Raw genomic sequence first — 13,798 nt, 5'->3', positions numbered from 1 at the left:
TGCTTTCAAGTAAAAAAATAATCTTCATGCATGACGATGCACCATCTCATGCTGCAAAGAATACCTCTGCATCAATGGCTGCTATGGGAATAAAAGGAGAGAAAGTCATGGTGTGCCCTCCATCCTATTGAGAACCTTTGGAGCATCCTCAAGCAAAAGATCTATGACGGAGGGAGGCAGTTTACATCCAAACAGCAGCTCTGGGAGGTTATTCTGACATCTTGCAAACAAATTCAAGCAGAAACTGTCCAAAAACTCACAAATTCAATGGATGCAAGACTTGTGAAGCTGCTATCAAATAAGGGGCCCTATGTTAAAATGTAACGTGACCTGTTAAAATGTTTAAAAAGTTAAAATATTGTTAAAAGTTTGATTGAAATAGCTTTTGATTTCAGTAAATATGCTGCAAACACAACAAATGACAATTTTCAGTTCTTTACAACCTAAAAAGTGTTTTCAAACTTATTATGCATAATAATTTGGAACAGTGCATTGTAAGTTTTTTATGTTTAAAAATAATACTGTCATCATTCGAAGGTTTGTTAAATAAAATTTGAATTGTACTCTTAATAGTTGATAGCATGAGAATTATGCTGTTATTTACATCAATAATTTAGTTTAATGAGAAAAATATCATTTGCATAATAATTTGGAACAGGATATATATATATATCCCCATTGTTAGATGAAAATTATCAACCTACGACCCTAGTGGGAGTGATGACTGGCATATTCAAGGCTTTGGACATCTTTTTTTATCCTTTTTCATCTTTAAAAAGTTCTATTGCCTTGTTACACAGGACTTTTGACAGTTCTTTTATGATCCCCATGGCTCAGTATCTAGCCTAGTCAGTGCTTGCACGTAAGAGCTAACAAACTCATTGACTATTTATACATTGACACTAATTTCAATTTAACCGCCTCCCACCCGCCATATAGTGTAATGACGGGCGCAAGGCAGTTCTCTCGTTCTGGGAGGACGTCATATGACATCGTCCCACTCTAACCTAGCAAGCGCAGCTCCAGGGGCGTGCAGCGCGGCGATCGGTGGCGCGCTGTATCTCGAACACAGCGGATCACCGATCCACGGAAAGAGCTGAAGATGTCGGCTCGGTCATGTGATCAGCTGTGTCCAATCACAGCTGATCACATGTAAACAGGGAAATGCTGGTTATCAGCATTTCTCTCCTCATGAGCTGTCACGCTGACAGCTCTAGAGGAGAGGAGAGCCGGTAATAAGCATTCCTCGGGTGGGACATGTGCACTGATCATCAGGGCACTGATGATCAGTGTGGTCCCAGAAGTGCCACCTGTCAGTGCCCATCAATGCCACCTGCCAGTGCCCATCAATGCCACATATCAGTGCCCATCTGAGTTGCCTTTCAGTGCTGCCTATCAGTGCCAGTCAGTGCAACCTATCAGTGCCAGTCTGTGCTGCCTATCAGTGTGCATCAGTGCCACCTATCAATTGGCCCATCAGTACCGCCTAACAATGCCACCTATCAGTGCCATATATGAGTGCTACCTCTCAGTTCCCATCAGTGATGCCTGTCAATGCCCATCAGTGCCACCTACTAGTGCCTCCTCATCAGTGCCCATCAATGACACCTATCAGTGCCCATTACTGCAGCCTCATTGCACACATCAGTGAAGGAGAAAAATCACTTATTTACAAAATTTTATAACAAAAACTAAGAAAAAAACTTTTTTTTTCTTCAAAATTTTCAGTTTTTGGTCTGTTTAGCAAAAAATAAAAAAACCAGAGGTGATTAAATACCACCAAAAGAAAGCTCTGTCTCAAAAAAATTATAAAAATGTCATATGGGTACAGTGTTGCATGACCGCGCAATTGTCATTCAAAGTGCGACAGCGCTGAAAGCTGAAAACTGGCCTGGGCAAGAAGGGGGTATAAGTGCCCTGTAGGCTAGTGGTTAAAAAGGGACATTAAATTCTAATTGGCATTTTAACCCGTGTGTGTCACCTTGTGTGTCTGTACCAAAGCCAAACATTCCAGGGTATGTAAACTTTTGATCATGGCCATTTGGGTGATTTCTGTCATCATTAGGATTTAAAAAGGAGCCAAACACTCACTCTCTCTCTCTCTCTCTCTCTCTCTCTCTCTCTCTCTATATATATATATATATATATATATATATATATCTATACACATATATATATACACATCTATACACATATATATATACACATCTATACACATATATATATACATCTATACACATATATATACATCTATACACATATATATATACATCTATACACATCTATACACATCTATATATACACACACACACACACACACACACACACACACACACACACACACACACACACACACACACACACACACTGCATCCAGGAAGTATTTACAGAGCTTAACTTTTGCCACATTTTGTTATGAATTTAATCCATTTTGGAATAAGGCTGTAACATGTTTTTCCTCAACATTCTACAAACAATACCCCATAATGACAACGTGAAAGAAGTTTGTTTTGAAGTATTCACAGCCTTTGCCATGACACTCAAAATTGAGCTCTGGTGCATCCTGTTCCCATTGATCATCCTTGAGATGTTTTCACAACTTGATTGGAGTCAATCTGTGGGAAATTCAGTTGATTAGACATGATTAGGAAAGGCATAAACCTGTCTATATAAGGTCCCACAGTTAACAGTGCATGTCAGAGCACAAACCAAGCCATGAAGTCCGAGGAATTGTCCACAGACCTCCGAGACAGGATTGTATCAAGGCACAGATCTGGGGAAGGGTACAAAAAAATTTCTGCAGCATTAAAGGTCCCAATGAGCACAGTGGACTCCATCATGCATAAATGAAGAAGTTTGGAACCACCAGGAAACTACCTAGAGCGGGCTGCACGGTCAAAATGAGCGATCGAGGGAGAAGGGCCTTAGCCAGGGAAGTAACTAAGCACCCGATGGTCACTCTGAAAGAGCTCCAGCCTTTCTCTGTGGAGAGAGGAGAACCTTCCAGAAGAACAACCATCTCTGCAGCACTCCACCAATCAGGCCTGTATGGTAGACTGGCCAGACGGAAGCCACTCCTCAGTAAAAGGCAAATGGCAGCCCACCCGGAGTTTGCCAAGAGGCACCTGAGGGAATGCCAGACCATGAGAAACAAAACTCTCTGGTCTGATGAAACAAAGATTGAACTATTTGGCCTGAATGCCAAGCTTCATGTCTGAAGGAAACCAGGCACCGCTCACCACCTGGCCAATACCATCCCTACAGTGAAGCATGGTGGTGGCAGCATCATGCTGTGGGGATGTTTTTAAATGGCAGGAACTGGGAGACTAGTCAGGATTGAAGGAAAGATGAATGCAGCAATGTACAGAGACATCCTTGATGAAAACCTGTTCCAGAACGCTCTGGACCTTAGACTGGGGCGATGGTTCATCTTTCAACAGGACAACGACCCTAAGCACACAGCCCACATAACAAAAGAAGTTGCTATGGGCCAACTCTATGAATGTCCTGGAGTGGCACAGCCAGAGCTCAGAATTTAAACCCAGTTGAACATCTCTGGAGCGATCTGAAAATGGCTGTGCACCGGCGCTACCCATCCAACCTGATGGAGCTTGAGAGGTACTGCAAAGAGAGGTACTGCAAAGAAGAATGGGAGAAAATGCCCAAAAATAGGTGAGCCAAGCTTGTAGCATCATGCTCAAACCGACTTGAGGCTGTAATTGGTGCTACAGGTGCTTCAACAAAGTATTGAACAAAGGCTGTGAATACTTATGTACATGTGGTTTTTTTATTTTTAATAAATTGCAAAGATTGCAAAATGAACCTCTTTCGCGTTGTCATTATGGGGTATTGTTTGTAGAATGTTGAGGAAAAAAATGAATTTAATCCATTTCGGAATAAGGCTGTAACACAACAAAATGTTGCAAAAGTTAAGCACTATGAATACTTTCAGGATGCACTGTACACTACATTGGCAAAAGTATTGGGACACCTGCCTTTACATGCATATGAACTTTAATGGCATCCCATCCAGGGCTAACTCGGGAAATTAATCTCTGTCAAATAATCCCTAAAGAACTGCTTGGGTTAAAATGATTGGTTCGTATTTTTTTTTTACACATCGTATAAGGAAACATATTCATCCCAGAAGGCCTGGACAATCTTAATCAGTACATACAACACTAGTGGATATGGTTATTCTCTTTGTGTCCTCTTAAGTGTTACTAAACCCACACCAGTAAAATCAGTCTGTATATGCAGTAAAGCATGCTTGTTATACTCCCTGTGCAACCCCTGCATTGTGTAAAAACGCTGTTTGATCCTGACTTCTCTGATCCCCCCCTTCTTCCAATGTCCCCCTTTTATCCCCTGATAAGACATATCGTGTGGAGTTACTTTGCACATGGTCAATTTGGTGTGTATTGCTAGAGAGGTTTTTTTTTCTTGGGAGAGTGCATGTGATCAGCACAGGACCAATCAGGACTGTCCAGACAGGTCAGGGGTTCTGCATCCTCCTAGAGAAAAATGAAAACTCCTCCTACAAGCTTTAACCAGTGCTCTGCTGGACACTGATAGAAGTCACAAGACTGCTATATACTGCTGATGAGAAAAGGTATTTAGCAGTTTATATTTTTTTTATTATACAGTATTTATATAGCGCCAACAGTTTGCTCAGCGCTGTACATTACAATGTGAGACAGTACACGAGACAGTACAGTAATAATACAATTCAATACACGAGGGGTTTGAGGGCCCTGCTCCTTGGAGCTTACAATCTAGGAGGGAGGAGATAGTGGTACAGGAGGAAACAGCTGTCGGGGATGGAGTGGTAGGAAGAGTGGAGGAGATCGGCAATTAGCTGAGGGCGGGGTAGGCTTCCCTGAAGAGATGGGTTTTCAGGGAGCACCTAAAAGGAGAGGAGAGTAGGTGATAGTCTGATGGATTGCGGTAGGGAGTTCCAGAGTATGGGGGAAGCCCTGGAGAAATCCTGGAGACGGGCATGGGAGGAGACCAGGGAACTAGAGAGTAGGAGGTCTTGTGAGGAGCGGAGAGTACGTTTTGGGTGATATTTGGATATCAGGTCGGTGATGTAGTTTGGGGCAGTGTTATGAACAGCTTTGTACGTCAGTGTTAGCATTTTGAATTTTATCCATTGGGCAATCGGAAGCCAGTGGAGGTATTGGCAGAGGGGGGTGGCAGATACAGAGCGGTTAGTAAGGTGGATGAGTCTGGCCGCAGTATTCAGGATAGACTGAAGCGGGGATAGCCTGTGGTGAGGTAAGCCGGTGAGGAGGGAGTTACGGTAGTCAAGTCGTGATATAAGGGAGTGAATGAGTTGCTTAGTAGTTTCCGGGGTTAGGAACGGACGTATTTTGGAGATGTTGCGGAGGTAGAGTCTACATGAGTTTGTCAGCGATTGGACCTGGGGCTGGAAAGACAGACTGGAGTCTAGGATGACACCTAGTACTCTGGCTTGCGGGGTGGGACTGATGGTGGCATTGTTGGTCGTGATGGAGAAGTCGGGGGGGAACTAGGAGCTCAGCTTTGGACAGGTTTAATTTGAGGAAGTGGAGTGACATCCAATCCGATATGTCGTTCAGTAGGCTAGTGATTCGGGCTGAGACTGAAGGGGTGAGGCGAGGGGTAGAGAAATAGATTTGCTTGTCATCGGCATAGAGATGGTAGTTGAAGCTGTGAGAATGTATGAGTTGGCCAAGGGTGGAGGTGTAGATGGAGAAGAGAAGGGGTGGTGGCAGCATTATAGGTAACACTAAAGGAGCGTTGGGATAGATAGGAGGAGAGCCAGGAGAGAGTGGAGTCTCTCCCTGGCGGTATTCCCGAGTGTAGCTCGGGGTAAAGTTTCAGTACCACAAGCGGTAACCCCGAGGTACACTCGGGCTTACCAGGCGGCGCTGCTCCACGATCCCTCGATCACTTACCTTGTCCCGCGATGTCCCTCCTGCAGTGTCCCCGGCAATGCAATCCGGCAGATGCCGGCGCCTGTCATCTGGGTTCTGTCCCCTGCGAGCGTCGGGATGTACGGGGGACGGAACGGCGGCAAATTTGAAAATGACAAAAAGTGACACACTAAAATCACATAGTATTCCATTACAGTATCAAACCATTTCACATACATTTTGTCCCTAGTGCTTTGTCCTGTGCCCTGCCTGCAATTTTACGGTTCTTTCTGCATGGAAACTGAGAAACGTCCATGGTTTCCAAAAAGCGTCCCTTTAGGTCAAAAGCGGTTTTAGACCAGCTAGAGAACAGCGATAGTAAATCAGAACCACTTGCAGAATTGAGTGATGATTCATGGGGAAATTAGTCATCAGACACTGAAAATAATTTTGCGACTTTGCTCAGTGATGTGCGAACTTGGCGCTATAATTTTTGGTGCGGGTGCGGTGAGATTAGAGCGATACAAAATATATGGCTCCAATTGCAATGCACACAATTCGCATGTGATTTGCACAGGAATGCGGTTTAGTTCCTGTGCGAATCACACGCGATGTACCAAACCGCATGTATGTGAACCCGGGCTTAAAGAACAGCCTTTTCCTCGGTGTCCTCTTCGCAGCTTGTTTCACCAGCAGTCTGGTGTTCCAGGTGCCGGCATCTTTAGTGTGGGCACCCGGCTGTGACAGCTTGTAGCTTCACAGCCGGGTGCCCACTGGGCATGTGCGAGTAGCGCTGCGCTACCTGAATGGCCCCCGTAGTCTTTGGGGACCTGTCGCGTGTTCCAGAAGACTACGGGGAGGGAGGGTAGGAAGACAACTTCCGATTCCCTAGGCGATCGCAGCGGAAGTGGTAGCAGGTACCTGTCAATTTCAGGTATGTTTTATGTGTTTTAGAGTAAACAATAACCCTTAGTTTTGGGTTTTAACCTCTTTACCGCCGCTACAGGGCGGCAGCTGTGCGCAAAATCACGTATATATATGTGATTTTGCATTTCCGGGTAGGGGGCACGCGCACGCCCTACCCATGCCGCCATTCATGGCCACGGCTGTCAATCACCGGGTCCCAGCCGGTGATTACTCGTTGGCGCCCGGTGATTGTGAGGATCGCCGAGGGGGGAGAACTGTTAGTAAACAAAACTGTTCTCTCCCCTGTCAGCTCCTTAACACTGCTTTGCATGGCTGTGCATAGCAGTGTGCTTACAGTGAAGCACACAGTAAAGCAGCACACAGTTAATCCTTTGATTGCCCCACATGTTAACCCCTTCCTGCCCAGTGCCATTAGTACAGTGTCTGTGCTTTTTATTAGCTCTGACCACTGTATTGGTGTCACTGGGGATGTCAGTGACACCAAGTCAGTTCCCCCCAGTGTCAGAATGCCCGCCGCAGTCCCGCTATAAGTCACTGATCACCACCATTAATAGTAAAAACTAAGAAAAAATAAGTCCAGTATACAGTGAAGGAAATAAGTATTTGATCCCCTGCCGAGTTTCAGTGTTTGCCCACTCACAAAGGAATGACCAGTCTAAAAATTGAATGGTAGGTGTATTGTACTACAGAGACAGAACAGCATAAAAAAAAGTCAAAAGAAATGCATGTCTAAGAAATTATGCACGGATTTGCATGTTCATGAGCAGTCCATAGGGGAGGGTAAAAACTGACCTCGCACAGGCAACAGAGAAGAGCGATGCAGAGCAGATAGCACTGACTGACTGACACCACTCTCTGCTCACAGCGGAGGTGAGAACTCAGTGATCAGCGGTCATGTGATTGCCAAGTTCTCACCCTCAGAGCTGGCGAGTGACAGATGCAGCATCGAACCGACGCTGCATCCACCTAGGTAAGTATGATTTAAAAAAATATATATATACACAATTCCATACATCTCTTAATGTGGAAGAAGGCATTTCCTTTGACAGAAAGGATAAAGTAGCTTAAAAGAATTACCTGGACCCCGTTAACCAGAAATGGTTAATTACAGAGAGAAAGAACATACTCGCAATACACAAAGCCAGCTGCATGGATAAATTCCAAGTGAAGGGGTAGGGTAAAACTACACTGGAAAGCGTCTACACCCAACTCATTTAACCACTTCCCGACCGGCCGTTGCATATAAACGGCCGGACAGTGGCACTGCAGGGTCAGGTGCCCGTTTATAAACGGCCTCCCTACACCCTGCTTGTGCGCGCTCCCTCCGGACACAGTGAAACACCGATGGTCGGACGGGACCTCTGTACGAGGTCCCGATCATGTGATCACTGATTGGCCAATCAGTGATCACATGCAAAGTAGTAAGCAATGATATCACTTGTGACATCATTGCTTACTATGTGTGAAATCTGTGAATGATCACAGAGGTCACATGGTACAAGGCTATTCACAAAAGCCTTGTACCATGTGACAAGCTGTGACCAATCACAGCTCACTCAGTACTTCTCAATGAGTGCAAGAATGCAGACAGAGAGAAAGAGAAATGATTGCTTTAACATCCTATATGGGTGTAAAAGCAATCAGTGTAAAAAAATAAAAAAAAAATCTTCATCACCCCCCACAAGTAGTACAGTGTCACCATGGTGACACTGTACTGCTACGGCAGCAATGGGCAAACTACAGCCCGCGGGCCGTATACGGCCCGGCGGACCTTTTAATCCGGCCCGCGTAGCGTGGCAAACATCGGCTGTCAGAATGTGTGTAGGCGGGGCAGCGTGAGGAACGTGAGGGGAGGGGAGCTAGGCTCCTCTCACAGTCTGCCCTGAAGACCGGAACGGCGCAGGAACACGGCGAGAGGAACGTGCGGAGCAAAGGTAAGTGAATTGACACGGGGGACTTAATATGGGGGATGAATTAATATGGGGAATGAATTACTATGGGGGATGAATTACTATATGGGAGATGAATTACTATGGGGGATGAATTACTATGGGGGATGAATTACTATGCTTACTATGGGGGAATATTACTATACTTACTATGGATGACACATACACATCATTCATCTATTCTTGGTCCGGCCCCCGGGTCCAATATATGAACCCATTGCGACCCTCAAGTCAAAAAGTTTGCCCACCCCTGTGCTAGGGTGACAGTATGTAAAAAAAAAAAAAAAAATATATAAAAAAAATAAAACAAAAATGTAAAAAAAAAAATGTTTAAAAATAATTTTTGGTTATAAACTAATTTGGATTTTTTTTTTACTAAAAAGATAAAAACGGAATAAATTTTGGCTAAGATTTATGATGAAATATTATTTATTTGCAAAATTATATTTAAAAAACACTTTTTTAAAAAATGTTTGGACATTTCATTTACATAGCAAAAAAAATACAAATCCCAGTGGTGAATAAATACCACCAAAATAAAGCTTTATCTGTCTCAAAAAAATGGTAAAAAATTCATTTGGGTACAGTGTTGCATGACCATGCAATTGTCATTCAAAGTGTGATAGCGCTAAAAGCTGAAAATTGCCCTGGTCAGGAAGGGGGTAAAAGTGTCCGGTCTGGAAGTGGTTAACAAAGGAACTGTTTCTCTGCAGCCTTACGTCCTAACAAAGACAGTGTATGCCTGAGTGGCCAAACGCGTTGGCATCATGGGGCTCTGACATCAGAAGTCACATGTGCTCTGCCTCCTGCAGTCCAGGAGACATGCAGGCAGTGTACCGCTAATGGCAGTGGAGTGCGGCTTTGCAATGGAGGAGCCTAGCTGGGTATTTCTATATGAAGTGCATGGATTCTTTCTCCACATATGGACTGGTAAACCAAGCATCCCCTTGTTAGTGGGGACCTAAGATAATGGTGAGGCAGCATCAGGTACACCGGCATGCTTGTCTGTATGGACTGACCATACTTTTTCCAGAACACATTTACTGAAGGTTTTACAATAAACCAGTACATACAACATTAATGTTCATTGCAGTGCAGAGGTAATACACGTTCAATAGAGCCATTTTGAGAGTTTGCCACCTCTTGTAATTTAAAGAAGTGCATCACAGTGGCTTATTCTTCTTTATAAGGAGAATATACTGTATGCTGCAAATATTTCCCTGCTGTTTTGAGTTGTGGAAGACAGGAAAGGCGTGTTCAGAAAAGCATTCAAGTAATCAAGGTGTAGACTGTACTAAATGAATCCTTGTGATAAAAGAGTGGGAAGGAAGCACCTGAATTTCTTATAAGGGCTCTAATTACAAGTGGCATTAAATTGTGCGACCAGCAGTGGTATATAAGGTGTTCCGCGCTAGCTCCAAAAGCTGGGCACCATTTTGTCAGTGACATCTTCCCCTAGCTATGGGTCAGCATGGAGGATCTGGAATAAAGCATAGCCTGGGATGACACACAGAGCAGTTTCTATGACACTGATGAGCCTGTTATCTACTATTGTTTGTGAGTATTTTTAACCTTACCCTTTTAATAAAGTCTACAGTTACAGAGTTGAGCTTCAACTCTTCAGAGAGCTGCCCATGTGCCTGGTTGTCCCCATTCCCACACCATTACATATCAGACACTATTAAAACTCTCTAGCGGACTTTTGTGACAGGTCATTCTTGTCAGTGTGCCCATATTATCTATTTTTGGACACCAAGGCCGTGACCAACACAGGCCACAACACTGACCCCGCAATGGTAAAAACAGAGCAAGCACAGGAGGCGAGGTGCATTTCTTCAGAAGAGCCTCTCTCAGAAGGGCGTAATGTGCCACAAAAGTACTTTGAGAAGTTGATTTAAAAAGATTGGGTATTTTTAAAGCGTTCTTTTGTGGTTCCAAAGTGTGTGGGGTAAGGAAAAACCTTAACAGACCAAGCCAGCTTCTGCACACCAAAAAGCAGATGCGCAACATCAGCTTCTACAGCAAAGTCTTACATTTTAAGCATTTCTCACACTGAAGTGAGTCACCAGAGCTGTCTACTGTGCAATTACAGTGGTACAGGACTCGACCTAGCTGTCCGAGGAATCAGGGAGATATCTTTAGGGCCTGCAGAAAATGTACAGCTTACAGCAGCAGAGACAAACTCAGGCTCAGAAATGTCCAAAAACGCAAGTGACAGCCAGGGGGAGGAATGCTTCCTGCCCGCCTTGCTCCCGAACACTGCCTTCACCCAGGGAATTGACTCCAGAACTGCCGACAGCATGTGTAGGGGACAGAGGACCCCGCCGTCTTAATAAATGAATTAGGAGGGGATGCATGCGCATAAAGGGAACAGGAGAGGATGCATGCACCTAAAACTCCATATGGCCCATCCACTCAGGAAAGGCATCACCAAAAAATTAGGACATCAAGGCGGAAAGGGGGAAAAAAAATGCATCTTCCCACAGGCCGACTACAGCAGAGAGGGACTCACCACAACCCGACCACCAGGGGAGTGCTGTGGGTGCCAACAGGGATGCCGCCTGTGGATGTGGTCAGTGAGCCAGCTGTGGATGCTGCTGTGCCGACCATGTCTCAGAAAGTGCACCCTCCTGTCCCAGGGACTCCAAATGCTTAGCTAAAGGTCTGTGTGAGCTCATTGGCCAGACTAGAGTGACCACTGGCTCCAGATTATCCAACCTGTTGCCACTTGAAAATCTCAGCAGAAAAGAAATACCAGGGAAAAAAAAAAAGGAAATGAGCTATGGAACCACAGATCCCAGAAGGGAAATAGGTCCTTACTCCAGCAGAAATAACTGGCTAGTCTACAGCAGAGGTGGGTTATACCAGTTAGGACTGCCAATAAGCAGCGCTGTGTTCTGATTCTTCACCATTGGGTTTGTAGTGCATTCTACAGGAGTGGGACACAATGCAGAAACAGAAGAGCTGTATAAGAACGTAAGAAAATTCCTTTTAACCTTTTGTATACTGAATTTAAATATCAAACAACGATATCAGCATTCCCAGCTATCCAATGTGAACTACAGAACACCACTCCCCATGTTACAGAGATGAGGAGAGAGTAATTTGTATTCTAAATGAGAGCAGCCAAGGGTGACAATGTTGCTCATTTACTGGTACTCAATACAACCCCTCCTCCCCTTTTTCCACACCCAACCGCCTCCACAATGTATCCTGGGGCTCTGCTGTCCCACCTGCGGCCCGGTACCATCATGGGGAGTGTAAACATTCATTTGTTGATCTCTGCTCCAATGAATGAACAAGAAAGTGATGTGTGCCATGTCACTTTCAGGTTCAGAATGGTCAGTCCCTGGGTATTGTGGCCGAAGATGAAGCTGATCAAGCATGATCCGTGCTTGATCAGCTTCTTTGGGGTCTACAGGTATTATTAGGGGTCTAAGAGACACATTATGTCGCCTTGAAAAGAACCTGTAATGTCTACTATGCGATCCCGTAGGTGGATATCCACCCCTATGTGATAGCAATAAAGTTAAGTGTTAAAAAAAAATATTACATGCCAAAAAAATTATATATACATACATACACACACACACTATATAATATATCTATATCTCTAGCAACAACAACATGAGAATGCACCTACATACAAATATGGCAGTTGTGTCACACATATAAAGTATTGCCACGATTGTTCAAGTGCGAGTAATAATTTTAGGGCCATCATTCATGGTTAACTCTAAACTGATAACCTGAAAGGCCATTAAAGTATCACCTATGGACAATTTAGACAACCAAAATGTGTCCTTGTTTGACAGGCAGATGCAAATTTTAAAGACTATGTTACCCCAACTTTTTATATTCCTGATATTTGTCTGTTTTACAATGTACTTGTGCTAAAAAAATATCCTGTTTTCTTTGCATTGCTTCCTTTTGTGCAAAATACCTGGTGGTCCTGTCAGTCCACCTGCTTTCCTATCTGAACCGGATCGCACTAGGCATTACAGGACATCCATCCAGTGTGGTCAGTTTTCTGGCTCTGCTAGAACAGCCTACATGTCCTCTAATGGTTGGACTTCCTCCTTGCACAGCTCTTCACTGGGAAGATCAGTGTACTGCTTTCTCAGTGTTTTGCTACAGTGCAGACCTCTACGCAACTGATGAAGTGGAGAACAGAAGTTATGTGTTCACTTACAGGAGAAAAAAAAAAAAGTATTTATAATGCTTTTTTTACCTTCAATATGTTTTGTTTAAGTTTACCAAAATTAGTACAGAGAATTAAAAAAGAATCAACACAAATCCATTTATGAAAGCCTGAATATAATCTTTTTATACCTATACTCAAATGTTTTTGACTTGCATTTCTATTTTAAACTGAATGTTTTTTTTTTTTTTTAAAAAGGTAAAAGTTAAGGCTTGACATATCTGGTTATTTTTTTACTTCATGTAACCTCATTAGTTTTTATTTTACCACATAATAGGGTAATATGTACCTGCTAATCCGTGTTAGAAAAGCACACGGCTCCTCAAAATGAAGAGAAAAATGCGAGTTGGCACGTTTTCGATGCTTAACAGAGGATGAGTGAAACTAGATGGGTGAGTTTGTTTTGAATATTAAAAATGAATGAAAGTGTGTTTTCAGTTTGTAGTGTTCAAATATGGTTTAGCTTTGCTTTAAGGTACTACTCAGGTCCAAGGTACGCATGTGCTCTCGTAATAGCTTTCCTGACACGATGTCATTCTGATTTAGACCAAACGTTTTTCCTGGAAGCCCCATTCCAGGAAAGACTTTTAGTCTAAATTAGAATGACCTGATACTTTATTTTTCTCTCCACCTGAGTTCAACCCACCACCCTAACAGCTCTCCTGAGGACTTAGTGTTGAGTAGCCCAGAGGCATAGAGTGAAACTGTCCATTTGCTGCACAGAGACAGGGATATTGTCTGCATGCCAAACTAGAAGGCTGTGTTTAGCATAAAATGTCGGTTACTTGCAAGTTTGAGTGCTTTTCAACTTTGTTAAATTATCG

At 43.7% G+C, this 13,798-nt stretch overlaps 1 protein-coding gene across 6 annotated transcripts in view; it reads right to left on the bottom strand.

Moving 5' to 3' along the window:
* Positions 1-13,798, bottom strand: part of CNOT3 (CCR4-NOT transcription complex subunit 3) — a 520,718-nt gene that overhangs the window by 339,803 nt on the left and 167,117 nt on the right. The window lies entirely within an intron of this gene.

The sequence above is a fragment of the Staurois parvus genome, unplaced genomic scaffold (assembly GCF_062004578.1).
Source record: "Staurois parvus isolate SC_StPar_1 unplaced genomic scaffold, SC_StPar_1.0 ptg000683l, whole genome shotgun sequence".
NCBI lineage: Eukaryota > Metazoa > Chordata > Amphibia > Anura > Ranidae > Staurois > Staurois parvus.
The sequence above is the reverse complement of the archived record's forward strand: the minus strand, read 5'-3'. Positions and strand labels throughout refer to the sequence as shown.